Source organism: Schistocerca gregaria, chromosome 6 (genome assembly GCF_023897955.1).
Source record: "Schistocerca gregaria isolate iqSchGreg1 chromosome 6, iqSchGreg1.2, whole genome shotgun sequence".
Classification (NCBI taxonomy): Eukaryota; Metazoa; Arthropoda; class Insecta; order Orthoptera; family Acrididae; genus Schistocerca; species Schistocerca gregaria.
In genome coordinates, this window is record NC_064925.1 from 104157585 (window position 1) to 104161780 (window position 4196).

Genomic DNA, 4196 nt, shown 5'->3' on the forward strand with positions numbered 1-4196 from the left:
AGTGCTTCCTCATAGTGCACCCACCCCACATGAGCTGATGATACATCTCTTGTGAGTTTGAGCAATGTGGTTGTAGCTGTCATTACTAATGGTACTTGTCGCAAAATCAAACCTATGGAGGGACCACCCATATGACACAAGGTTCACTGCCACAATCTCAGAAAACTGCACCACATTGAAACAGCTGTCAGCAAGCTACTTAATGTGGGCATTATGTGCCCATCAGACAGCCATTGCCCTTCCCTAATGCACTTTGCCCACAAGAAAGACAGTTTGTTTTGTCTCTGTAGTGACTACAGAGATGTGAACTGTCACACTATTAAAGACAGTTATCCAATTCCACATCTTCAGGGCTTTGCCCATCTGCTGAATGGTGAACATGTATTCAATGTATTCCATTGATGCAAAGCTTACTATCAAATTCCCATGTTCCAGGATGTCACACCCCAAGACTGTTCTAATGATCCCTTATTGGAGTTTTTTAGTGGTGTTTCATGCCATACAGTCTCAAAAATGTGGCCTAGGCTTTGCAGCAGTTTATTGATTCTATATTGTTCAACCTTGAACTCACATATGCTTTCTTTTCCTAAACTCTCAAGGAACATGAACAGCATCTAGCTCAAGCGCAAGCCACACTCTGTAAAAATGGTGTCAAAATCAGCAATGAGAAGTCACAACTAGCTTGTGACAGTGTAACTATCCTAGGCTATACTGTGTTATCTGAGGGCCTCTGACTGCCATTAGATCAAGCCAGTCATACATAACCTTTCACTACCCACAAACAACTGTGAACTGCAGATACTCCTGGGAATTATAAACTTCTACCATTGCCCCCCCCCCCCCCCCCCCCTGCCTGCCTCCACCGAGGCAACATTTACTGACACTTTGATCAGAAAAAACAACTCCAGCATGAGAAAAGTTCCACTGACATATGACATGACTTAAGCATTCGAGGCTCTGAAGTCTTCCCTCACCTATGCCATCACTCTGGTATGCCCAGTGCCTCATGTTGCATCTTGGTCATGTCTGAATCAATAGTCACAGTTTTGCGACAGCACATCAGCAATACCAGTGAGCCTCTCAGATTGTTCTTCAGAAAACTTTTGTCTGGCCAATGCAAGTGGTCAACGTTCAACCATGAACCCGTCATGGTCCATGAGGCAGTCAAACAATTTCATGGCAATATTGAAGGTCATGAATGTACCATCTTTACTGACCACTGGCTGCTTGTCGATGCTGTACACATTCTTGGCAAAGATGTTCCTCCCTGATGCCAGTGGCACATGGACCTAATCAGCCAGTATTCTACAGATGTACTCCATATATGAAGTTCTGGCAATATTGTCACTGACTATCTGTCCCAAGTGGACATTATCATGTCCTCCATTGACAAGGATGAGTTTTCCCACCTGGAAACCATTAACACTGAGCTTGCAGACATGCTAAAGACAAAAAATGCACACTGGCTCTTGAGCCATGCCTTCTACTGAGCTCATCCAGCCCTATCATGTGAGACAACTTGATGGGTATTCTCCAGCCAGTTGTACCTCCCCTTATCCAATGAGTGGTGTTCACATCCCTACACAACCTGGGCCACCCAGGCATCAAGGCCACTATGAAACTGGCTACTGAACAATTTGTCTGGCTGGGAATTAAGAAGAGTTGTCACAATTGGACACATGCCTGTACCCCTCACAAGAGGAATAAAATTGGACAACACACACAGTCCCCTCTAGAGCAATCCAGCATCCTTAAAGGACGCCTACATCATGTACATATTGACACCATCAGCACTTTCCAGCCCTCTAGTGAGCTTTCGATGTATACTCCCAATTGACTGAGCCATGAAGTGGGTTGAAACCATCCCTCTATCCAATATTATGGCTGATTTAGTTGCCCATGCCTTCAGGAACTCATGGATTTCTGCCTTCAGTTGTTCCTCATCCATAACCACTGATCAGGACCACTATTTCAGATACTCTCTATTCACCAAACTATATAAAATGTGCATTGTTGGTAAGTTCCACACCACTACCTACTACACGCACCACACCTTTAAGGTGGCACGTATGTTCCATGGCAGATCTTGGTAGAAGGTGCTACTGTGAACCTTCCTAGGAACACACCCCACACATAAAGAGGAGTTACATGTGTCACTTGCTGATGTCCTCTGTGGTATACCACTCATCCTTCCTGCCAAGATCATCACACTCTCACTCCTCCTGAATGATGCAAGCTTCCCACTCTAGTTGATTGAGTATGTGAACAAATTTCACACACCTATACTCTTCCACAAAAACTGCATCCAGTACCATAAGTCATCATTCACAAAGAGCTCTCCCTCTGTGATTATGTTATGCTTTGTGATGACTCCATTCATGTAACTCTCTGGCCCCCATAACTGGACCCTCCTGAGGTCCCCAATCATAGACAGAAAACATCCCCAACCGTAGACAGAAAACATCAGACCAGCGCCAGGCACAGCATGCCAGACTTCATACATGCGGCATGGGCTGGCTGTTTGCAGGCTGTGTGCGGGCCGAGGCCTGACCTGTCTCTCAGCTTGGCTTGGTCCTACCCAGAACTGTGTGGCATTTCATTTAGCATCATAGAGCAGCATTTTGCAGGTGGCACAACTTTCTGAGTTCAGCATAATTGTGGTATCAATGCCATTTACCTTTGTGACTGTTTGCACAAAAGGGTTCAGTCTAGCAACCTGCCATCACAATCCTTTATAATGAATGGAAATGAGAGAAGAGAGGAATGACAATTTTCCATTCATATAAGCAAGAGGTACTGCTTGTATTCTATGGAATGACATTATAGTACCATGCAGAAAGAATTTAAACTTTCAGAAACAATAAAAGAACATAAATTTACAGTACTCAACAGATGGGATTCATTGTTCTGTACATCAAGAAGCATTTTTTGCTAAGTTTCCAGGCATGGAGCATTTGAAGAAACTGATGGTTCAAATAGTAAAATTTCTGAAGTCACGCCAATTATTCCATTTTCAGCTGCAACAGTTTTCAATGGACATGACAATGAATATGGAGACTTTATGTATTAGTGCAAAGCGCAATGGTTAAGCCAAAGCGCATCCCTGGGATGATTTTTCAATTTAAATCTCAGTATTGTTGAATTTATGAAGGAAAAAGGAATGCAGGAATGAAAATTAGAACATCCAGAATGAGGTGCAGACATTGCATATTAAGTGGACTTGACTCTACACTGCCCACAGTAAGACATTGCAAGGTAACTACTTTCTGACTTGACAGGGATGCTTTTAAAAAGAAAACTGTATTGTAGAAGGAACACATTCTGACTAAGACAATCCAGTTCCCTAAGCTCACTGGTGTTAAAGCAAATGTGAGGTTTGAAGAATTCATTTTGGCCCTACAAGAATAGTTTTGTAATGGTTTTGAAGACACTGTCAATCTTACATCTGTTTTAGAGCTGTTTTCAAGACTGTTTGGTATTGCAATTGAAAGAGCCCCTGTGCATCTGCAAATGTAAGTGATTGATCTGTGAGGTAATTCCACTTTTAGTTACAAATCTTTTTATCTTAAAACTGTCCTTTCTCAGGTACATTTTTCAAGTCTGTGTGATGAGGTTGTAAAAAGTGCTACAATATTTTCATATATTAAGAAATTAAATGAGTCACAATTGCCTGTCAACTTGAGTGCAAAAGTCTGTGAAATTTTCTGCATCTGTCAGTACAATGACAGTTTGCCCCAGATAAAAATTGTATTATGTCTTCAGTATATAAAAAAATATTCCAAAAAGTTTTTTATGATTTATGTTGTTGAGATGTGTGAAATATAAAACCAAGTCATATGCTGTATGACTGTACTTCCGTTTAAATGTGGCACATTTTCTGTTTTCCCCTCTTCCTCCTCCTCAGACAGGGCAGTGTAGTGGTGGGGGAAACATGAAATGAGACTAAGCACTTTGGTACTTGGGCCTGAGCATGGCACATGAGCCAAAATCTTGGCCTACCCTGCATTAGACATACTACTAAACATCAAATGTCAAACAATGTCAGTAAATTGAATAAAGCCAGCCTGGTCATTAGCTGACAACCTACATCTGCCTCTTTCTGCTGGCTGTGGTCAATGACATCTCTTCTCCCAACTATGTTAATGACACCTCTCCACTAGACACAATGTTTGAAATGTGCAACGATTCTGCCCCTC